Source organism: Eubalaena glacialis, chromosome 3 (genome assembly GCF_028564815.1).
Source record: "Eubalaena glacialis isolate mEubGla1 chromosome 3, mEubGla1.1.hap2.+ XY, whole genome shotgun sequence".
NCBI lineage: Eukaryota > Metazoa > Chordata > Mammalia > Artiodactyla > Balaenidae > Eubalaena > Eubalaena glacialis.
This window is the reverse complement of record NC_083718.1, coordinates 149,596,008-149,620,117: the sequence shown is the minus strand read 5'-3', so window position 1 is coordinate 149,620,117 and position 24,110 is coordinate 149,596,008.

Genomic DNA, 24,110 nt, shown 5'->3' with positions numbered 1-24,110 from the left:
GGAACAATAATAAGTGTCGTGTGGCAGGAGGCAAAGTGCATGAAGAGGAAGAATGGCATGGAGTGAGACTGGAGAATGAGGTGGGGACCAATCTTTGAAGGGCCTGGATTCTGGGCTGGGAGTTTCTACTTGGAGAACTTTAAAGATTTTGAGATGAGGAAATACCAAAGTAAAATTATAGGTACAGTATCAGGGGCTTACTGCGTGGGTAACTGTTAATTAACAAATACTGAGCACCTACTAATAGTGAGCACCGTCAGGCACTATTTGTTTCCCCTCCACCTTAATGCGAGCTCCAGGGCAGGGACTGTGTCTGGTTCCTTTCTGGGTCCTCAGCATAGTCTGCTGCAGAGCAGGAACTCAGTCCACAGGCACTGGATGAGTGTGATTGGAAGACCAGGGGAGACCCTGGCCTGGGTCCTGCTTGGGATCTCCCCTTGCAGGCCTGGGGCCAAATCCCTCCCTCAGCTGTGGATTTTTCTTGATTCTGAAGTTTGTTCTGGGTCAGTAAATCTCTCTACGTTCAAGAGTCCCATCCCCTCCTGCCTGATGCAGAGAGCAAGTCTCCCTGAGGAAGCACTAAAGGTTGGATTGCTTCAGAGCCAGAAAATGATCGCATGGCCCCTGGGAGGTTCACTTCAGAGGAAAGCAGCCCATGTGGCTTTCAGGGACATGACTTGAGGCCAGCCCACCAGGGAAAATGCCCAGAGCATTGTCATGGGGGCCTCGGGGCCAGTACTTGAGCTGACCAAATATCAGGATTTTTAAAGGGTATTATTCTGGAGAGGCTGTGTGGCAGAGGAAAATCAAAATAATCAAAACCCCAGTCGTCATGGAGTGAGCTCCTGCTGCATGTTAGACACTGTGCTATGTACGCCACGCTCTGTATCTTATTCACATTGTTACCTCCAAAAGGTAACCCCAATCCTAACTCTTCCCCCATCTCCAGTGCCAGAGCCTCTTACCTGGTCTCCTGGGGGCACTCTTGTCCCTCCTGTAATGGATTCTCCACCCAGCAGCCAGCATGAACGTCTGAAACAAACTGCAGGTCATGCCACTCAAAGCCCTCCAGTGGCTCCCGTCACACAAAGTCCCTACTGCAGCCTACAGGGTCCCACGTGGCACCAGGGGTCTCCATCTTGTCTCCTACCCTGGCTCCAGTGCTCTGGTCTCTGTCCCTCAAACTCGCCAACCGTGGCCCTTCCTTGGGGCGTTTGCATCGCTGTTCCCTCCGCCTGGTGCACTCTGACGGGCCCGGGTGACTCACCTCCTCAGTGAGGTCTCCCCTGGCCACCTTCTTGTTAGGTCACTCTCCGACACATTTTTTTCTTCATGGGATTTAACCCCATCTGAACTTACCTTAGTCACTTATTTATTCATTTGTGTTTTCGCTTCTCCCATCAGAGCGCACGCTTCATGGGAGCAGCGACCTTGTCTGTTGTCTCTCCACCGGGTCCCCCGCGCCTGGCCCAGGGCTTGGCCTCCAGCAGGGCTCCGTACATATGTGCTCAATGAATGGCACTTCCAGGCTGGCCCACGAGGGCTCACGTAGCCCAGCGGTAGGGCCCTTGCTACCCAGGAAGAGCTCCTCTTGAGCGAGACTGACAGATGGAGTGGAGGCCAGAGCCAAGGCGCCGCTTTTATTAGTGAGATGCTTTTGCTGGGAATAGGATTAGCATAAATACCGTCCCGGGCAAGCGGATAAGGAAAAGCTCTCTTAGTTACACTCCAGAACTCTCCTTTTGCAGGGCGAGTCCAATTCATGGCTGGGGGTGCTGCTCAGAGAGGTCAGATGGGGTGGGTGTGAGGGTCACAAGCAGAATCCTTTTCAGTCCCCTCCTCGCTCTCCCCCTCCAGTCCCCTCTCCACACTGACCTCCAGAGCAACCTCTCTGAGAATGCTTAAAATCCAACCTTACCGCACCGGGGGGAAAGCCTTTTACTGGCCCCCACTGTTCCCCGGGTGAAGGCCAAACGCCTTACAATGATAAAGATGAAGATGTGATGATGGTAGGTACCACACAACTCTCTCAAAACCCTCCCAACGGCCCTGCAAGGCAGACCAGTCTCATTGCCCTCATTTGTCAAATGAAAATTTGATGGCTCAGAGAGGTTCCTTGGCTTGCCCAAGGTTACTCCGCCAGCCAGCGGCAGAGACAGGTGCCAAGCCCAGACCTGTGGACCAATGGTTTGACACACATTCAAGGCCAGCCTCCCCCTCCAGCGAAGCTGCCATGATCCTCCAGGTGCCCAGGTGTCAGCCTCGCCTGCTTCAGCAAGAAGCCCAATCAAAGGCAGGCATTTGCCCCGTGAAACTCCTGTTTTCTGGCTAAGAAGCATCCCTGGTTTTAGCCTCTTCCTCTTCAGCTCCATCAAGGTTTTCACCTTTGGTGGGGAGGGAGTCATTTTCCACAAAGAAACAGAGTTCATAAAAACTGCTTTATACTAACATGTATAATAACTATAATAGCTAACATTTATGGAGCATTAAATGTCAAGACTGTGCTAAGTACTTTATATGTATTATCTCACTTTTTGAAATTCTATTAATTTATTTGAAAAGGAACTCCCTACACATGATTAAAACAAAACAAAACAAGAGATTACAAAAGAGTATACGGGGAGAAGTAAGCCTCCTCCCTCCTCTGTACCCGTCTCCCACTTCTCCTCCCAGAGGCCACACTGCACCACCCAGTTCCTTGGTTATCCTGAGAGTCTGTGAATTACTACTATCTCATTTAGTCCTCTCAACAGCCCTTGGAGGTAGGTATTATTATCCTTGTATTACATATCAGGAAACAAGTTCAGAGACAGGAAGCTACTTACTCAAAGTCACACAGCTTCAAGTGGCAGAGCTGGGACTGTCTCTAACCCTGTGTGCGTTCAACCCCAGGCCACCCTGCCTCCCACAAGGTGGAGAAAACCGTAAAGTTGAGCTGAGAAGCGTCCACTGGGCAGTCAGCTGGACGGGCTCACTGACAGGCTTTTGCCCCACTTACTGGTCTTGCAGCAAAGAATTCAAATTTGGGCCTCAGTAAAATGACAAATTATGACCTGTCACAGACCTTCGAGGTTACTGACCTATTATTCCAACCCTGAAGAGCTCTAGTCATCAGTCCTTGCTGTTTCCTGCCTCCTTGTACCTTCGGGCCCTTGGTTTGCCCTTTGGAAGTGTCGGCTCTGACAAGCTGCTCAGTATAAGCAAGGCCACGTGAGATAGTGAAAAAAGCAACTGTGCAGCTTTAACCCCAGCTCATGCCTCAGCTCTGCCCCTGACCTGCGCTGGCTGTGGCGGGTGACGTCACCTCTCTGTGCCTCAGTGTCTTCACTTGTAAGATGGGAATGATTACATCTAACTTAAAAGGTTTGAGGATCCTCAAGTGAGGTGATAAAGGCCAAATGGCAAGTAGCAAAGCCTCATGCAAATGCTGTTACTTTTAATAACAATAAAAGCTGGAGGCAATCTGGTAGTCTAGATAAAAACAGCTGGCTACTTTCACAACTGCTGTCTGTTCACTTCTTTTCATCCCTCCCACCAACCTGCATCTGTCAAATCTGTTACAGCTTATAAAATCCTTTTGGTCTATTGTCTTATTAGTCCTTGCCCAAGCCCCGAGAGGCAGAATGCTACAGGAATGATCCCCCCCAGTTTACAGATGAGGAAACCGAGGTTCCAAGAGGGGCAGTGCCTTGCCCGAGGTCAGAGAGCTGGTGAGAAGAGGTCCTCACACCCAGCCATGTCACTGCCCCACCCTTGCTCACGGGAGAGAACCTGTGCTCCTTAGCCTGGCACCAAAGCTCATCTGGATCTGGCCCCTGCCCTCCCCCCGCACATGCATCTCTCAGCACACCCCGTTATCTTCCAAGTGTACCATTGTTCCTCAAACATGCAATGACATTTCTCAGTCCCTTGTCTTTGCACCCAATGTTCCCCCTGCCAGGCTGCCTGGGGGACTCCTGCCATCCTTCATCAATTCCTCCTATAGTCCCTGTGATGGGTGCCCCACACAGTAAGTTATCACTGTTGTTATCATCACTACTGTATGGACCATTTTGCAGAGTGATCCAGCGCCCAGGCTTGGAGCCAAACTACCTGGGTTTAAATTCTGGCTCAGCCACCAACTAGCTAAGTGATGCTGGGCAATTTAGTTAACATCTCTGTGCTATATGTTCTCAACTATTCTCATGAGGGTAACCTCTGGCACTGTTGTGAGGAGTAAATAATATATGTAGAACAATAAGCACAGGGTCTGGCACAGAATAAACACTCAATATTAGTTATCATTGTTATTGTCTATTATTGGTATTCAGCTATGCCTCTCCTCTCCCTGTCCCTGTGCTGAGCACCACGAGCTGACTCACACACAGTGTCTGGCTTCAGAGTCCAGCGGAGGAAAGAGGCGTGTAAACACGCCATGACAAAGCATTCATTCTGTTTTGCTTAAACCATCCTGTGCCCCTGTTCACGGGCCCCGAGGAGAAAAGAGCATTCTGCAACCACTCCTTCCCCGCCCGCAGTGGCCTGGGTCCTCGTGCCGCCCACTCTGTTGGGTGTCTCATCCATGGGGAATGGCTTTGTCAGCTCCCCTTCTCTCCATGTTAACCCCAGAGACAGGCTGCCCCCAGAGCCAGGAAAGAGCCAGCCGCAGTACAATTTATCTCCTTGGGCCGCTTCCCCAGCTGAGATTTGCAGGCTGTGCCTGTCACAGTGACCCTGCAGGCTCAATTACAGATCTGCTTCTAGGCTAGACGGGGGCAGGAACCTGCCTAGATTTGCCAAACAGCCCCAAGGGAAAGCCACGGGCCTTATCAAACCTGGGACCTCAGAGAGCTTGGGGCTCATTTGGCTGCCTCACTTGTTACACATGAGGAAACTGAGGCCAGAAATGGGGGGGGGGGCATTCCAAGCTCCTCTTGGGAAAATGGGCCCAGTGTGAAGTCTAATGTGGGCCCCTGAATACCGTCAAGGGAGCTTATTTTACTGTACATGAGTGTATGACTTCATTATTACCCAAATAGCTTTCTTTCTTTCTTTTTTTTTTTAATTTATTTATTTTTGGCTGTGTTGGGTCTTCGTTGCTGCGCATGGGCTTTTGCTAGTTGCGGCGAGCGGGGGCCACTCTTCGTTGCGGTGCGCGGGCTTCTCATTGCGGTGGCTTCTCTTGTTGCGGAGCACGGGCTCTAGGCACGCGGGCTTCAGTAGTTGCGGCACGTGGGCTCTATAACGCAGGCTCAGGAGTTGTGGCACATGGGCTTAGTTGCTCCACGGCATGTGGGATCCTCCCGGACCAGGGATGGAACCCGTGTCCCCTGCATTGGCAGGTGGATTCTTAACCACTGCTCTACCAGGGAAGTCTCAATAGCTTTCTTTTTATATAACAAAATATTTTATATGGAACCATGCTTTAAAACTTAAACCTAAAGCAAGACATTGACTGCCATAAACAAAGACCATATTCTGTCGACACAAACACATTAAGAATGTATTAGACACTGAATTGGGCGATTGGGATTGACATGTATACACTGATGTGTATAAAATTGATGACTAATAAGAACCTGCAGTATAAAAAAACAAACAAAAAAACAACTAATACTAAACTTTCTTTAGGTTATTTGTATGGAAATATGTTAATATAAATGTTTCAGACATTACATGAAATTTCTAAAAATCTTATATGTTCTGGTATAATGTTATAAGTCATAATTCTAGTTATTACTTTAAAATGTATATCTCAGAAATAACTAAATTTCCTTGTCAATTGCATTACTATGAACTTTCATCAAATCTTTAACCGTGGTCATTTTTAAGTCTTTTGTCATTTACAGATAGTTCTGGGTGTATTCTGATGCTTTTGCAAAAATGGTCCTATAAAAGGGTTTCATCTTCAAGGAATTCATGGAAAAGACTCTGACAAATACAGGTTTCTGGTAACTGACTATACTGCTGAACTGAATGAATAAGCATTTTCAGAACTCTAATGGAAAACTGATGAATTCATAAAAGTGCTAACAAAAGATCAAGATGAAAAAAAATTAATTACATGGGACTGAGTGAACTGATGAGGATGATTATAATTTTTGTGACTTTCTGTTTGAATAAAATAAAAATAAATAAAAATAAATTTTTAAAAAAAGAATGTGTTAGACACAAACTAAACATTGCCTGGCTTCACCCACCTGTGATTACACAATGGAGTCCCATTTTTGTCCAAAGAACAATGATCTTGAGCCTCCTTCTACGTAAGCGGGAACTTACCCTTCTCAAAGGGTCCCCCGGCTCTTCCTGGGAATCCCCAAGAGTAGCCAAAATACAGCCTTTCGATGGCAGTCATCATAAGATATTTGCCTGTTCTTCCTCTGCAGCTCAGGGCTACATCTTCATCAATATCCTCAAGTGACACCCTTGGAAGGAACCCACTGCTGCCACTGTTCATGGTGCCTGCCGTGAGGACTGTGTCAGGGCTTAAAAGTGCCCCACACTGCCTTTATTCTGGGTGCGACCAACCATTGGGGCTGGGCCCCTCGGCCAGGTCCCTTGGCACCCAGTCCTACCAAGTGCAGGGAGTGGACCCCCACCCCCTTGTGGATTGAAAGCTTGCCAGCTAAGAGTCCTTGGTCAGGCCACCTCCCCTCTGAACCTGAGCCATCTCAACAGTGACATAGAGGTGATAATGTCCACCTGGAAGGTTTGTCAGGAGGATCACATGAAGCCTATATACATGAAGCCTGGCACATAGTAGGTGTTCAATAAAAGGCAGTTACCATTATCATTATTATACTGTCTGAGGCTGGGTTTCCCCAGGAATTGTTCCTGAAACAAGGATCTGAGACAAGAGGAAGCACCTGTAGACATGTTGGAAGGTGAGACAAGGAAGGGAAAGAAGTGGAGGATGTTATCAAATAAGTTTGTGATAACCAAGGATTCCACCAAGGGATTCTGGATGATAGTGTAGAACGTGCCTCAAAGTTGTCCCAGTCAAGGAGCAAGGGAGCTGGGATGTATATCCGCCACTCATTGGCTGCGATCTGCTGTGCTGTGTCTGTGTTGGTCTCAGTACGGAAGTTTGAAGCCCTAGAATGTCAGGGCATTAGGCAGTCAAGTGAATCCATGGTAGAGACGAGAAACAGCTCTGGAAAAGAGGAGTCCTAGCCCGCGGCCACTCATTGAGGAAGTGAGAAGCCAGATCCAAAGCCCTGGTGTCCATATTCTTCCCTCAGCTCCTACCACCGATGTGGACATCACCTGTGGGCTAGCAGCAGGTGGGAGTGGGGGTGCTGTGAGCCATCTGGATTTAAGGCCAGCCCTCCCTCTAACTTTAGGTGCTCCTGGGGTCTCTCGGCCTCTCCCAGATGCCTTTCCTCTTCCCATCTGATGTGCCTGGGGCTTATGAAAAATCTCAGCTTCAGAGAAGAGAAGGAAAACTATTATGGAGCCCTAGAAACTCTGGCAGAACAGCCAGAAGCTTCTAGTTCTGCCTTCTCCACTTACCTGCTTCCCAGGGCCACTTAAAAACAGGGGACCCATCAGTGTTCCCTGAGGTAGGGAGCCCTTCCCTATGCAGAGCCAAGGGGCCTGGGTCACAGTCCCAAGTAAGGGGGTCCTGGGGAGAGTCGGGGGGTGGGGGATGTGCAGCTAGTGAGGATGCAGTAGAGTCACTGCAGATTCTCCAGGAGCAGCCGTTCAAATGCCTGAGAGGAGAGGGGACTCAGCCAAGTCACTCAGTCAGATCCTGGCTTCCTGACCAGGGCCTAGGCTGACCAGATGGGACCTTGCAGCTCACCCTCTCCACTCCGAGCACCTCTCCTGCAAGGGCTCTCGGGATTGCCCCAACTTTGCACCACTGCAAATCTGACTCCACGCTCACGCTCCACGCTCACGGGGCATTGACCTTCGCCTTCACCATGTCACTTGCCTGTGTCACCAGTGCTCTCTTCATTCCTAAATATAAGTCAAGGCTGTTGGTTCTTAACAGAATGATGGCTGCAACATCAGCACCGCTGACCACTTCATCCTTGAAACACATTCCTCTCGATTTTTCCAACATCATATTTTTCTGGTTTCTCCTCCTGGGTCTCTTGGGCTTCTGTGGATTCCTTCATTCATTCAACTAGGATTTATCTGGCTACTTGTATGTGTTAGTCATTGTGCTTCAGCCTGGTGAGTCAGTGGTGAGCAAGATGGTCAGGACTTGCCTTCCAGAGCACACAGTATAACAGGACCCTCAGGGTCCTGTTCTGAGCCTCCCCCCATCTGCTACCTCCCCACTCCCTCCTGATAATCTCAGCTACAGGTTGATGACTGTCAGACTCCAATCTTCTGCCCAGACCTTCTTCTTGAGCTCCAGGCCCACACATCTCACTGCTTGGAGGACATTTCCATCTGCTCCATAAGCAACTCAAACTTGCAAGGTCCAAACCAAACTCATGACCTTCTCCTCAAAGTTCTCCTCCCCTATAGCTTGTCTCACGAGCAATGAACTGGGGAGTCATTTTCAACTCCTCCCTCCAGCATCTTACAACCATCTGCCCTCTATACCGATGCAGCCCTTCTGTCTTCCCACAGTCAGTGACCTAGGTCTGCATTACAGACACAGCCTCCAGCCCATCTTCCTCATCCAGTCTTGTCCCCTCCAAACGATTGCATGGACATAGCTAGAGGGATCAAAAGTAAACCCAGACAGCCCAAAGGGCCATCAGCGGATAAATGAATAAACAATCTGTGGTTTATACAGTTGGCCCTCTGTATCCACATGTTCTTCATCTGTGAATTCAGCCACCTGTGGATCGAAAATATTTGGGGGAAAAAAATCCCAGAAGTTTCCAAAAAGTAAAACTTGAATTTGTTGAGGGCTGGCAACTATTTACATAGTACTTACATTGTATTTACAACTAAGTCCATTGGATTAGATAATATAAGTAACCTAGAAATGATTTAAAGTATATGGGAAGATGTGCCTAGTTTATATGCAAATACTAGGCCATTTTATATAAGGGACTTGAGTGTCTGTGCATTTTGATATCCACAGGGGTCCTGGAACCAATCCCCACAGATACCAAAGGATGACTGTACATACAATGGAATTTATTCATCCATAAAAAGGAATGAAGTATTGATAGATGCTACAGCACTGATGGACCTCGAAACCATTAAGCAAAGGGAAAAAAAACAGACACAAAAGGTTTCATATCGTATGGTTCTATAAATGAAATGTCCAGAATAGATAAGCGTCCATAAAGACAGAATGTGGGTTGATTGTTGCCAGAGGCTGAGGGGAGGAAGAATGGGAAGAAACTGCTTAGTGGGTAAGGGATTTTACTTTGGAGTCATGAAAATGTTTTGGAATTGGATGTTGGTTGCACAACAGGGTGAATGTACTAAATGTTACTGAATTGTTCACTTTAAAACGGTTAATTTTATGTTATGTGAATTTCACCTCAGTAAATTATTTTTTAAAATACCTTCTTACACACATTAAGATGGCTAATATCAAAAAAGCAAAATAACAAGTGTTGGCACGGATGTAGATAAATTGGAACATTGTGCATTGTTGGTGGGAATGTAAAACGGTACAGCTGCTGTGGAAAACAATATGGTGATTCCTCAAAAAATTAAAAATAGAATTACCATATGACCCAGGAATTTTACTTCTGGGCATATATCCAAAAGGACTGAAAGCAGGGTCTCCAAGAGATATTTGTACACCCATGTTCATAGCAGCATGATTCACAATAGCCAAAAAGGTAGAAGCGACCCACATGTCTATAGAAGGATGAACAGATAAACAAGATGTGGTACATACGTACAGTATTCAGTCTTAAAAAAAGAAGGAAATTCTGCAATATGCTACAACATGGATGAACCTTGAGGACATTATACTAAGCGAAATAAGCCGGTCACAAAAAGACAAATACTGTATGATTCCACTTATATGAGGTGCTTAGAGTGGTCAAAACCATAGAGACAGAAAGCAGAATGGTGGTTGCCAGGGGCTGGGGGGTCGGTGGTGGGGAGAATGGAGAGATCTTGTTTAATGGGTACAGAGTTTCAGATTTCCAAGATGAAAAGAGTTATGGGGATGGATGGTAGCGATGGCTGCACAACAATGTGAACGTATTTCATGCCGTGAACTGCACACTTAAAAATGGCTAAGATGGTAAATTTTATGTTATATGTATTTTACCACAATAAAAAAATTCTTTAAGCAAATCTGACCTTGTCACTATCTTTTCAGTTCCCTGCAAAGGCCCCATTGTTCTTAAGATTAAGTTCCAGCTCCACAGCTTGGCAGCCAAGGCCCTCTGTGACCCGGCTCCCTACCCACTTCTGAGGCCTCATGTTCTGCTTCTTGCCACACACATTCTTTAGTCCACGTTCTACTTATAGTTTGTCACACAAGCCAACCATTTTCTCTAACGCTCTGGGTGCCCTGCACGTGCTATTCCTTCTGCCTGGGACACTTTTCCCCATTTCTTCAGGCTCACGTGCCATCCTTTAAATTATGCTTGGGGATTATTTTCTCTAGGAAGACTTTTTTTGCTCCACTGGTCCCTGGTCCAGGGCCTCTGGGCTCCCCTTCATCATACGATACTCATGTCACAGTACCATCCATTTATGTGTCTATCTCCCCCTGCCCCCCAGGCTTTGTGCTGAAGGAAAACCCCGACGAAGTTTTGTTCATCTCTGTGCAGGAGCCAGCAGAAAAGAAGGAATATTAGCGTGGAGATTACTGAGGGGGTAAGCTCTCAGGCTAGGCATGTGAGTAAGACAAGAATACAGGAGGTAGAGCCAAGCAGGGTGTACAGAGGAGGGAGCAATCCCATCCCTGCCATTGAGCCCCGGAAGCTTCTTGGTGGTAGGGGCGTTTGAGAGGGCAGCATTTCTACAGACAGAGATGGAGGTCTTCAAAGAGCGTGGGTAAAGCACAGAGATGGGAACCCGCTTGGCATGGAGGAGGAGCAGAGAACAGCAAGTCATCTTAGGGCAGCGATTCTTCATAAGCCTTTCAGAGCTGCAAAAGCCTCCTTACAAATGAAGTCATGTGAGAAACCAATGCATTAAAACAGATGCAAGTGGATCTGCTCTGGTTGAAGTAGACTTGAGGGGTCTGAAAGCCCTATTCTGTCCCCACCACCACACACACCATCGTCCCAGCCACTACACACACCATCGACCCAACCAAACACCACACCATCATCACAACTATCACATACACAAATACCACCAACACACACACCATTCTCACACACACACACACCATTACGCACATATCATCCTCTTTCTCTACAGAACGCAGTTAGAAAATCAGCAGCAAACCCATGCACCTATGGTCGACTAATCTATGACAAAGGAGGCAAGGATATACAATGGAGAAAAGACAGTCTCTTCAATAAGTGGTGCTGGGAAAACTGGACAGCTACATGTAAAAGAATGAAATTAGAACACTCCCTAACACCATACACAAAAATAAACTCAAAATGGATTAGAGACCTAAATGTAAGCCCGGACACTATAAAACTCTTAGAGGAAAACATAGGAAGAACACTCTTTGACATAAATCACAGCAAGATCTTTTTTGATCCACCTCCTAGAGTAATGGAATTAAAAACAAAAATAAACAAATGGGACCTAATGAAACTTAAAAGCTTTTGCACAGCAAAGGAAACTACAAACAAGATGAAAAGACAACCCTCAGAATGGGAGAAAATATTTGCAAACAAATCAAAGGACAAAGGATTAATCTCCAAAATATATAAACAGCTCATGCAGCTCAATATTAAAAACACAAACAACCCAATCCAAAAATGGGCAGAAGACCTAAAGAGACATTTCTCCAAAGAAGGTATACAGATTGCCAAGAAGCACATGAAAAGATGCTCAACATCACTAATTATTAGAGAAATGCAAATCAAAACTACAATGAGGTATCACCTCACACCAGTTAGAATGGGCATCATCAGAAAATCTACAAACAACAAATGCTGGAGAGGGTGTGGAGAAAAGGGAACCCTCTTGCACTGCTGGTGGGAATGTAAATTGGTACAGCCACTATGGAGAACAGTATGGAGGTTCCTTAAAAAACTAAAAATAGAACTACCATACGACCCAGCAATCCCACTACTGGCCATATACCCAGAGAAAACCATAATTCAAAAAGACACATGCACCCCAATGTTCATTGCAGCACTATTTACAATAGCCAGGACATGGAAGCAATCTAAATGCCCATTGACAGACGAATGGATAAAGAAGATGTGGTACATATATACAATGGAATATTACTCAGCCATAAAAAGGAACGAAATTGGGTCATTTGTAGAGACATGGATGGATCTAGAGACTGTCATACGGAGTGAAGTAAGTCAGAAAGAGAAAAACAAATATCGTATATTAACGCATATATGTGGAACCTAGAAAAATGGTACAGATGAACCAGTTTGCAGGGCAGAAATTGAGACACAGATGTAGAGAACAAACATATGGACACCGAGGGGCGAAAGCAACGGGGGTGGGGTGGAGGTGGTGGTGTGATGAATTGGGCGATTGGGATTGACAGGTATACACTGATGTATATAAAATTGATGACTAATAAGAACCTGCTGTATAAAAAGATAAATTAAATTAAATTAAAAAAAAAAAAGAAAATCAGCAGCATAGCAGGTACAGGTAGAGCAATGGATGTAAGCATCACTCTGAGAGTGATGCGAGCTGGTCATCAGGGCCTTGTGGGCAAGGTTGAGGAGCTCCACCTTCATCCTGAGGACAGTGGGGAGCCGTGGTGGGGCCTGAGCAGGAAGATCTCCACTGCAGTGTGGGGATGGAGTAGAGGGGCCTGCAGCCAGGGTCAGCCTGCCCAGATAGAGGCCCTAAAGGACGGAAATGGGACCCTCACAGTCCCTCCAGGGCAGGGTAGGTAAGGAGTGTCCTCAGGCTGGCATGGCAAGAATTCTCAGGACCCAGAACTTGGAACCAAGTCCAAGCTAACATTTTTACTCACCCTCATGCTGTGTCCAGACTCCATGGTCTGCCCATGGTCTAGATGAACTCCAGGCAATGGCTGGAGGCAGGGGAGGCTAATGATGGCAGTGTGGTGGCAGTGGGGATGAGAGAGACAGGAACAAACTGGAGACATGGGGGCACATGGAATTGACAGGCTGGATGTGGGAGGTGAGGGAAGGGGAGGGATCAAAGATGAGCCCAGGTATCTGTCGGGTGACTCACTGAGATAGGAGCACAGGAGAAAGAAGAGGCTCGGGGAACATAATGATTCCATTTGAGGCTTATGGGGTGGCTTTGCCTGTGGGGAAGCCTGGAACTGTCTTCTAAAGCAGCGGATGAAGGGACTGAACCCAAGAGAGAGGTCTGGGTGGAGACACAGGCTGGGAGTCACCAAAAACCACAAAGATGGTACCAAAACCCCCAGGAAAAACAAGATTGTCCAAGACCCTACTGGGTGAGGGCAGAGGCTTCCTCTGACCCTTTGAACTTAGCTAAGCTCCTGGGAGGTTGTCTCCACTACACTGGCTGTTTCCCCTTTGACACACCCACTCATCTAGGAGACTAGCAAGTCCAGTTTGCTCAGGACTTCCCTGATTTTAGAGCTGAAAGTTCCGCATCCTGGGGAGCCCCTCAGTCCTGACAAACCAAGGTAAGCCAGGACAATTGGTCAGCTTTCACATATCCCAGTTTTAAGGATTTGGTCAGTGTAATAGGATTTAAGAGTCACGGGAAGGAGAAGGATGGCAGGAGGATTCAGGGCTGTGTTTGGGATGTTGGAGAAAACCCTCTAGGAGGCATTTCAAACCTTTTTCCTGCTGGGAAACTGGCACAACCCGGATGTAGTGGCTGAGTCTGGCTCCAGGGGTGGTTTGGCCTTCCTGGTCCCCCAGGCCACGCTTCCCCAGCACCATCCGTCCTCCCCAGGGAGTGCCATCAGCTTCCTGGTGATGCCACGGATCCCTCCTTGCGGCTCCACAAGGTGGCGCTGTGCCCAACGCCAGCCCAGGCCTCTGCCAGGTGGGCAGAGGGGCCTCTAGAGCCTCCAGCCCACCCTCTGGGCTGGCTCCCCCATTCTCCCCAGGCCTCGGGCCCTTAGGAAACGTCTGGTGGAGGAAGACACCCCAATGCAGCCACAGTGCACACAGGGGTTCTCTCTTCTCTCTCACCAGGCATGTACTCCACACTCTCCTGCCCACACAGGCTCCCCAAATACCCCAAACCCGACAGCCCTGCAGGAACATGCTCGGCAGAGCCAGGAGGGATCTGAGGGATCACCACTTCCGGTCCCGTCTAGTGATGTGCACACACACATGGGAACACCCCTGTACATGAACACATGTAGCTGTCTCCTGCCGTCAAGTGCCCCTCCCCTCGCTTCCCTCTCAACTTCCCTTTCTCCACGACCCCTTCACAGCCCTTTGGTGGGGATCAAATTAAACGCTAGAGGACATGGGGTTTCATAGAGCGAAGCAGGTCGGGCACACATGAGAGTGCAGTGGGGGTAATGTTAGACACACACATGTATTTCCAAACACACCTGCACACACAGCAACATGCAGCCTCTCGCACCTGTGACCCAGCCACACGCGAGGGAAATCCTGTCCAGCCGCACGTGTGAAGGCCAGCACAGGGACTCATGAACACAAAGTCGCCTGCTGCTCAGCACTGCAGGCCTGGTCTGGACACCCAACACCCAGCGGGCCCCTCCCTTCCAGGGTCCCTTTCAGCTTTGAAACAGAGTTGGCAAAGAGAGCCAGTGTCCAGGCAGGGTTTCCCCAAACCTCCAGACAAGCCCCCAGCCAGCCTCAGTTTCAGCTGTGGATGGACATGTGCTCTTGAGACCTGTCCCCCACCGCCAGCCCTTGTTCTAGCTCCCTCCACTGGCTGTGTGACCTCAGGCAAGGCCTTTCCCTCTCTGGTCCCTCCTCTGTTCCCTGAGACTGGATTGCCCTCTACAGACCTTAAAGGGACTTGGGGGTCCTGGTGAGAAACTTGGGCAGTGAGGGACACATTGCTCTGGAGGGTCCCATCCACCTAAATCGGAACTCCCTTTCCACCTCTGACTCTGGGTGACCTTGGGCATGCTCTCCACGGGTGACACTGTTAGTAAGGAGTCTGGCACATGGCCTGGTACGCCAGAGGCAGATGGGAAATCTTTGCTTCCTTCATGATAGGGAAGCATCATTTTGTGCTGGGGATTGTGTGGACAGGGACGACTGTAAAGAAAGCATTTCCACCACCCTGACAGAACTAGAGTTGCCTAAGGACAGGGAGCTGCAACCCAAGGAGAAGTGGGTGAGAGACTCAGAGCCCACTTGAGCATGGGGCTGTGGCCTGGGCGTCCATGTTGTGTGCGTCCATATCTGTGTATGTGTGTGTGTGCACATACGTGTGCAGGAGGACATCTCTCCACATGCCTGAGAGCGTGTGCAAAATTTCTCCGATGAGCCTGTGGCTTGGGTTTGAATTCCAGAGATACTTCTGGGCTTTGTGACTTTGCCCAAGTTACTTCACCTCTCTGTGCCTCTGGTTCCTCATTTATAAAATGGAGATTATTATGATAATACAATTTAAATGTTAGCACAGGCCTCAAAGGATTAAAGAGAGGATACATGTAAAAAGCAGTTAACGAAGCGCCTGGTGGCACACAGTTGGTGTTCAAAAAGCTGTTAGCTGCTATTTCATATGCAGCCCCAGCACTGTGGACTCATTCATTTATTCATTTTTATTCATTCACTGACTCCATCTCTGTGCCAGGCCAGCCCTGTGCTGGAGGCTGAGGACACAGAGATGAACTGGACAGGGTCCTTGACCCCCAGGAACTTCCAGAATGACGGGGGAGACAGATCTGAACACTGACAGTGACAGCAAAGCAGATGTTTAGAGGCAACTGGAGACAAAGGAAGGGAGAAGGGGGCCCCTGGGATGGAGGGAGAGCACCTGCCACATCCCCACACCCCCTGTGCACCAGCTCCCTCGGATTACTCCCTGTTCTGGAACTGTCCACCTGCTTTCCTACCTCCAGGCCTTTGCTCGCTCTGTTCCCTCTGCTCAGAAATCCCTTCCCCCCGTTCTGCCTGGTGACTGCTGTGCATCTTTGAAGGACTCAGCCTCAGTGGCACCTCCTCTGTCCCGCTCAGACCAAATGCCTCCTGGCTTTACCCACCCCCCTCATCAGGGATGAGCCATCTGGCCGATGTGTGGGCAGCAGGTGCAGCCTCCTGCGGCTGCTTGTTTCTAACCTTAGATCTGTCATCAACTCTCAGTGTGACCTTGAGCACATCGCTTCACCTCTCAGGCCTCAGGTTCCCCCTCTGCAAAATGGGCAACACCTTGGGACTTCCCTGTGGCACAGAGGTTAAGAATCCGCCTGCCAATGCAGGGGACACGGGTTCGAACCTTGGTCCGGGAAGATCCCACATGCCGCAGAGCAACTAAGCCCGTGCACCACAACTACTGAGCCTGCGCTCTAGAGCCCACGAGCCACAACTACTGAAGCCCGCACGCCTGCAGCCCGTGCTCCGCAACAAGAGAAGCCACCGCAATATGAAGCCCGTGCACCACAACGAAGAGTAGACCCCGCTCGCTGCAACTAGAGAAAGCCCGTGTGCAGCAACAAAGACCCAACGCAGCCAATAATAAATAAATAAATAAATAAATATTTTTTTAAAATGGGCAACACCTTCTCAGGACAGGTGTGAGGATCAAAAAGACAGAATATTTGGAGAAAGCACTTTGCAAACTGTAAAATGCTGGGCACCCATCCAGGGGAGTTTTTATTCAAACAGCTTCCTTCCCTCTCCTGGGTGTGAGCCAGAAGGTGTGTACACCCCATAGGCTTGGGCTGTGACTACCTGCAGCTCAGGTGTGGGGCAGTTTCTGTTTGGGGTTTGTTTGTGTTTGATTTCAAAGACAGGGAAACTCCCTCACCCAGGTGATATGGGTGGGGCCTGATCAACAGAGTTGCCAGGGGAATCCCAGGGGTTGGGGGCCCTGATCGCCCCCCACGGTGATCAGGTGGAAACTCACCCCCCAGGAAGGAGAAGGGCCATGAGATTGCGCTGCAGGGATAGAGTGTCCCTTGGAGTCAGGCGACCTGGGTGTGATTCTGGCTCCTCAGGGTAACCTTAGGCCAATTGCCTTCTCTCTGGGCTTTGACTATAAAGCCAGTGCACAGGCTTTATGATTTAGGGAGCCCTTTATACTCCATGGGGTCTGGCAGCACCAAATGGGGACCAAGAGCTGACGTGGCCACCCAAGATCCCCCAGGCCTTGGCCTTGCTGTGTGGGAAGAATTTCGACAGCCAGGCTTTGTCCCCACCTGCCTTTCTGGCCTTGTCACCTCCATTCTCTGCTCCCACTCTGTGCTGTCCCACCTGGTGAACTTGGGGTTCCCTCGAGGCTCCCAAACCTCTGATCTACAGCCGTGCCCTGCCTGAAATGCCCTTTCTCCCCTTCCTCTCTCCCGTTTCACCTGTTTAACCCCTCCTCATCCCCCAGGACCCTGCCCAGGCATCACTGCCTTCAGGGGACCCTCCCTGCTTCCAGGCAGTGTTGGGGCTCCTCTTCTGGCCCCAGTGCTCACCTGCTTTGTGTCACTGTTGGTTTAGGAGCAGGTTACCCACACCACTCACATCGCCCTGTCTCCCCAGCGCCCGTAAGTTCAGGGCCAGGCACCCAAAGGCATAAATAAATGAATAAGGAATAAATACCCCTGAAGTGTCCTCTTGGCACAAACAGCAGGAGGACCATCTGGGAGAATCCATATGGTTTTGGTTTCATGGAAAGATCCCCCAGAAGGAGCTGGGCTCAAGTTCCCCCTCCACCACTTACCAGTCAGGTGGTCTTTGGTAAGCTCCTCAGCCTGGCTGAGCCTCAGCTTTCTCATCTGTAAAGTGGGATAGTCATGAAGAATAGGGTGGGTGAAGCACCCATGTCCCTGGGGGGCTCAGTGAGCAGGAGCAATTGCTACTATGTCTCCATTTCTGCAGCAACTCTGAAAGAGATGGCGTCCAGGCTCTTTGCAGTGCAGCCCCCAGAGCTGCAGCCAGGGATGTTCAGTGTAGCCGTGGGGTCCAGGCCCAGGTGGAGCCAAGGTGCTGAGATCACTGGAGCGGCCTTCTCAGAGCCTGGGTGGGCTTGGAGGAAGCCAGCAGAGGGCAGTGAGCCCACTGATTTTCCAGGAGGGAGGCCAGCTGGGGCTTCGTTGACTTTGGAGGAGAATGTAGAGTGGCCCTGGGAGGCCCTGAGGCTCAGTGTCCAGGACAGCTGGGCCTGGCTTCGGGCACTGTGTGTTTCGGGGCCTGCAGGGACAGAACAGCAGGCCAGGGTAGCCAAGGGCTCCTGGAAGGCTCCACCGGGAGCAGCCTTTGACAAGGCACCCATGATGGGGCAGCAGTTTGTCAGGGCCTCTCTAGGACCTCAGGAGCCCCAAATCATTTTGCAGCTTCAGACTGGGACTGGTCAATACTTACCGAGTTCGTGCTCTGCACTAGGCACTGTGCCCCAAAGTGTTAGTGCTGCTGGACTCTGAAATCAGAACTCCTGATTTGAGGCCTGGCAGCACCACTAACTAGTGATACGACTGTGGGTAAGATACGCACCCTTTCTGTCCAACCTCCTCTCCTGTGAGGCCTAAACAAGCTGATCCACGTGACGTGTCTAGAACAATTCCTGCTGTCAGTATTAGCCTTCACCTAATGAGAGCTACAAGCTGTGACCTCAAGCAAGTTACTCAACTTCTCAGTGCCTCAGTTTCCTCATCTGTGGAATGGGCCTCATAACAGTACTCATGCCTCATAGCATTATTACAAGGATCAAAGGGACAAATTTATGGAAAGTGCTTAGATTCTTAGAAGAACACCAGACACAAAATGCTCAGTATTAATATCTAAAATGTATTTTGTCACAGCTACAAGCGTGAGTTACAGTTGTTATCTGTTTTTCTCATTGACTCTCCTCACCTGCTCTACTGTAAGGTCTGGGGTCTGTGGACAGACCTAGTGCCTGGGTTTCAATCCTGCCTCCACTGTTTCTTTGAGGAAATAATAATAATAGTTACTGTTTAGAGAATTAAAGGAGAAAGTAAATGCAAAAAAAAATCTAGAAAAATGCCTGGCATAGAGTAAACTTCAAAAAATGCTTCTACTATGATTCCCAATTCACAGATGAGGAAATTGAGATTTGGAGAGGTTATGGAAGCTAGCGGCAGAGCCAAGATGGGAACCCTACTCCCAAGCCCAACTCCTGACACCACCTGTGCCTCATTCCTCTCTGGACACCAGCGCCTTGGCCCAGGTCCTGGCTTGTGGTGGGTGCTGGGGAAGTGCCTCTTGAAGGGGACCCAGAGAACTGGTGGATGGACAAACCAAGGTTACTTGGCCAGGAAGCAGCAGAGACAGACATGAATCTAGGGTTCAGCTCACGATGCTAAGCTGGTTTACTCCCCAACAACGTGCGTGGTGCCAACAGATTAAGAGCTTTTCTACGTGGTGGGCTGTGTCCCAGGAGAAGACATCAATGACAGCTAAGAGCGGCCATGTGGCCCTCTTGGTCCAGTGGGTTTCATTCTGAAGCCAAGGACACAGGGGCTGCTTCCATAATTGTTCTGAGAGAAGCAGCTGGTGTCATCCAGGTGCCCTAAATAATAACTTCCCAGCTTGCCTTTCCAGCTTCGCCCCCCAGCATCCCTCCCAGCCCCTGCCCCCCGCACCCTTCCTGCCTCCCAGTCATGATGTGCTCTTTCGTGGCTCTTGTGTTAGCACATGCAGTTCCCTGTGCCTGGATGCCATTCCTCCTCCTCTGCCTGTTGAGCCTCCTGGCGCAAGGAGGCTCTCTGGGCTCCTCTAGCACTTACACAAGTTGAGTCAGTAATTTTAACCCTGTCTTGTTCCCAAAAGGCTTTGAGAGGAAAGTACTTTGCTTATTTCTGTGCTAGTCTCCATTTGTGGCTCCAGATCCACTGTCACTCTTCTCCACCCTGCTCTGTGCCCCTCCCTCTGGGTTCAGCCAATGAGGAGCAACCCCCCCTCCCCGGAAGACTAGAGGGCAGGAGGAGCCAGGGGTCCCCTGGCTGGCTGTGTCCCTCCAAGCACAAGTCTCCTCTCCTCACCTTTCAAGCCAGAGGACAGTAAGGACTCCACTGTTAACTAGCCCCAGGTTCTGCATACTCCCTTGTGGTTTCTCTGCACCCTGCCCGCACATTTGTAAACAGCCCCTTTATTAAACTCGCTTCAGATTCCTGAATTCAGTGGGCTATCTGCTGGTTCCTGCCAACCCTGACTGACATAGCTGATACACTCCCTTTGAGCACTGTGTGCCTTACAGCTGGCTCGTCCCCCCAGATGGGAGCTCCTGAAGGGAAGGGTCGTGTCTGAGCCTGTCTTCATCCCCGTGCACAGATGCAGTACCCAGAAGACATGGGAAGTGTCCTTGACTCAGAAAGCACCAAAGTACCAGTACTGCCACACACGTGGGGTTGAAAGGAGGGGGTTGCGTGAAATCGTCCATTCATTCACTTGTTTGTTCGCTCATTCAACCACAAGTGCTCACTGAAGGCCATGTGTACCAGGCTCCGAGGAAGACAGACTTCATGGAACTGGCGTTGCACTGAGGGAAGCGGGCGTAGACAGGCAACAGCAAGCACAGTCCTTACACCATTTCAGGTGACAGTTCATTCTGTGAAGGAGGCAAAGCAAAGCAAAGGGGTACAAAGTGACAGAGTGGAGGTGCAGTTTTAGATACGTGGTTGGCGGCCCACTGGGCAGAGAAGGATGTGCAGGAGCCAGGTCAGGGACGCTCGGTGCAAGGACATTCCACACAGAGGGACCAGGAGCGAGCAAGGCTGGGGGTGGGAACGACCTCCGTCTATTGATGAACAGCAGGGAAGCCAGGAAGCCAGGGCAGGTTGGGTGCAGGGGAGACTCCTAGGAGTGGGTGGGAACTTGCTTTCTTGTAAGGCCCTTCCAGCTCTGGGATGTGAGAAGAGCCCAGAGCCAGCCAGCAACCACCTCCTGAATGGTCCAGGAGGAGGCCCCACGTAGGGCACACCCCCTTGTTCTCTCAGTCCTCACAATGACCTCATGAGGAGGGTTTTTCTACCCCCATTCCATACATGAAGAAACTGAGGTTCAGAGAGGTTAAGCAACTTGCCCAAGGTCACGTAGAGTCAGAGAAAGAACTGGAAAGGAACCCAGGTCCGCCTGACCTGAAGGCCAGGAGAGGTTTTCCCAGGACCAGCACAGCCATTTGCCAAGGGCTTCCTCATCAATAACATTGGCCCTACAGGGATAGGCTGGCAGGAGGAACCAAAGCTCCAGGCTGGGGGGAGGTACATCCCAAGGCCATACGCCAATAGGGAGGGACCTGGGGTCTAAGCCTGGCTTTTTCCACAGCCCCCTACCCTCTGAAAAGGGGAAATGGTAGGTGAGCAGGAAAGCTGCGCCATGCCCGCCTCCTCCACCCCCCGTGCCCGATACTTCCAGGGCCAGGGCGCACTGGCTAATGGGTATCATTTCAGCCCTTTCATTTCTGGAGACACTATGCTGTCTTAAAGACTGTCATTTCCTGCAGGATGATCAATGCACTGGCTGCCCGGAGGGCTGGGAACGGCAGTATCTGGGCACGTTCTGGAAGATAAAACCATCCTCTCTTTCTCTGCCATTCCAGTCCTTTCCCAAGCAGACACAGCCCTCGTGTTTCAGAGCATTGGCCTGGGGTCCCAAGAGGCTCCAGATCGCTGCATAGTCCCCCCAGCTCAGGGAGGAACTGTCCCTCTTAGCCTAGTTTCAACATGTCATAGCTATGTGACCTTGGGCACAGCACTTTCCCTCCCCAAACCGCAATGTCCTCATCTGTAAAATGGGAGCAACTATGTCTGCCTCACAGGTGGCTTAAGTGGGATGATATATCTTAAACCCTTGCCACGTAGGGGTGCTTAAGAATAGTAGCTATGAAAGTGATGGTGCTGAGGGTGATAGTGATGCCTGCCACATTTTGGAAATAGGGAAACTGAGGCCAGAGAAGGAAACGGGCTCCCCCAAGGTCACACAGCAAGTCAGTGGCAAAGCTGGGCCTAGAACTTGGGTTTCGAGGCCAGAACCTTTGCTCACGACCATTGACTCATAGGTCAATGGTAATAAGTGAGTTTTGTTGACTCCTTCCATGGGCGGGCACTGTCATGCATTATCTCATTTAATCCCCACAATGGACTGATGAAGTCAGTGTTATTATTATTCCTACTTTGCAGGTAGAAGGCTGCAGCTCAGAGATGAGGTGACCTGCCCAAGGTCACACAGCTAGCAAGTAGCGGAGCCTGAGTTCAACCCGGGTGGTCTGTCTGCAGAGGCACAGCTCCAGCCTCCGTGCTGGGGCCCCTGAAGATCAGCTGCTGAGAGTGGAGATTGAGGCTCCCAGCTTTGTGCGCAGACGCCCTTGGCCCTGCCCCAGGCTGGCCTATCGTCTCCCCCATCTGATGAGCTGATGAGGACAAGGCAAGCTTAGGTCCCGCTGCCACCCCAAAACCCAGCTCATGGGCCCTGGAGGGCAGAACCCCACCCAAGGTCGTCCTCAGAGAGTGTATGCTGTGTGTCCAGTCTTGCCCAGACAGGGAAATTGAGACCTGGGAAGTTTATGAGGTGTTCACAACTCAGGCTGGTGAAGGAAGCCTGGCTCAGCGGCTGGAGGAGTCTGAGAGCAAGAAGTGGGTGGGAGAGGAAGAGGCTGGGCTCTGCTCCAAACACCCCTGAGTCTCCTGCTGACACATGACCCTGACAGACCTCTAATTCATCATGTTGCTACGCCCTCACAACAAACCAGGAACTGTGGTCCCATTTTGCAGGTGGGTATATCAAGGCTCATAGCATCAAAGTGGCTTGCTCAGGCTCACTCAATTAAAAAGAAGAGTGTGGACTTGAACCCAGTTCTCCCAATGTCCAGGCTACTCTTTTTCCCTTGCTTAATTCATTTCTTGCTTTATCAGCTCTTTTCTCTCTAGGTCTTTTCTCTGCAAATTACCAACTTAGCTGCCCTCTCTGTCCCTGATTTGGCTCCACTTGACTGTAAGCCTCTTGAAGTCAGGAATCTCTTTTGACTTGCTCCCCTCTGTATGCCTGGAGCCTATCACAGCAATAGGCACAAGGCTAGAAACCAGTGGATGTTTGTTGGATTGTTGAAGGGATTGTAATTGGACTACAATTTTTTAAATTGATGTCAGTGGTCGGCACGGTCAATTTGGAGATTTTTGTTATTATGAAAGGACTCACTTGAGTGATTCATTATGCAAATATAAAGGTGAACAGGGGAAAGTCATGTATTATAAATGTATTTTTTTGTTTATTTTTCATTAACAAGATTGCTCCACTTCTTGATATATAGGGCTCTGGGGAGTGCTGGACCAATTCGCATAAGGATGCCAGAGGTCTTCTCACAGGGGAGCATTGGAAATCCAACCCCTGCTCACTGTGGTGTGAACTTAGAAAAATGTGGGTGGACTGGAGTAGCTCTGAGTGAAGTCCAATGGCAAGAGAAAGTCCAGAGGGCTCCAAAGAGAGCTCAGCTGGAGGAGAAGGATAGGCTAGTAATCTGAGCTCAACATCAGGGTGAGGACAGAGACACATGGGACTTCAATCAGTTTTTCAGTCAAGGATCATGGTTTATTTAAGGAAAAATGCCAACATGAAAGAGACACCAGTCCTCAGCCTCCAGCCTCACTACTGAGCATAGTATGGGCCTGCCTGTGGTTTATACTCTAGGGGTCTGTCCACCCGGTGGGCACGCATCCACCAGGATGCACAAGACCAGTCTTCAACAGCACCACCATGTGGCAGGGGCTAAAGCAACAGCTCTAGGTGGGGTTTCAGCTTCCTTTCTCTCTGTTCCTGGAGTTTGGAGGCAGGACTAATCTGCTTTAGATAAAGTCCTCAGGGTTCCTGGATCAGTTCAGGAGAGTGGAGGCCCCTGGATGGATACCGAACTTCCTGCTAATGAACGCTTAGGATGAGCAATTAGTCAGAAAATTAGGAGGGGCCTTATTTGTATCCTGAGTTGGTGAAGCAGTCGTACAAGTTATAGAACAAGTCAGTTTTATCAACTCTGTCACCGGTGACCACAAC